This window comes from Electrona antarctica (assembly GCF_951216825.1).
Source record: "Electrona antarctica genome assembly, contig: scaffold_54, whole genome shotgun sequence".
NCBI classification, from domain to species: Eukaryota; Metazoa; Chordata; class Actinopteri; order Myctophiformes; family Myctophidae; genus Electrona; species Electrona antarctica.
Window position 1 is genome coordinate 382,107 of NW_027637297.1, and position 686 is coordinate 382,792.

The following is a 686-nucleotide window of genomic DNA, read 5'->3' on the forward strand; positions in this document are numbered from 1 at the left end:
TGAGAGTGGACTCTCTCTCTCCCTCTGGTGGACGGGAGGTGTGTTTAGGCTAGTTGCGCCCCTCAAAAATTCCCCAAACATATATTAGCATAAATACATATTTTAGCACATATTAGCATATATTAAGCGTACCTTGGTCTTCTCCTGCTGCAGCTCAATCTGGATTTCCGTCAACTTGGCTCTCAGATCCTCATTGGCTGATTGGAGCGTTGCCATGGCGTCAGGACGCTCCCCCCTCCCCCGGGCCCCGCCCTTCTTTGACATCACCGCACCACACCCCTCCCCCCCCACCCCACACACACACACACACACACGCACCCACGTGCGCACACACACACACACACACACACACACACACACACAAACACACACACGGTTTGCGCGGTCGCGTCCCAAAATAACTACATCTGCTTCACCTGTGGACGGACACACACACACACACACACACACACACACACACACACACACACACACACACACACACACACACACACGCACACACACACACACACACGTGTTAAAATTGTTCAAAGCGTTAAAAATGCTCAGAACTACCAAATAGATCTACAAGCTCAAAGCAACACTTAACAGATCTACAGGCTCTGATCTTGTTTCCATAAAAAAGTAAAGTTGTTGAAACATCTTCTGCAACTTTTGTTTACGAAACCATAAAAGACAAACAGAAA

At 48.1% G+C, this 686-nt stretch overlaps 1 pseudogene across 1 annotated transcript in view; it reads right to left on the reverse strand.

The window, feature by feature from the left end:
• The window catches only part of LOC306919004 (janus kinase and microtubule-interacting protein 3-like), a 28,265-nt pseudogene extending 28,001 nt beyond the window's left edge, over positions 1-264 (reverse strand). The window contains exon 1 of the transcript in view: positions 133-264. The product of the transcript in view is annotated as a janus kinase and microtubule-interacting protein 3-like (transcript). The remainder of the gene's footprint in view (positions 1-132) is intronic.
• Between the last annotated feature and the right edge of the window lie 422 nt (positions 265-686).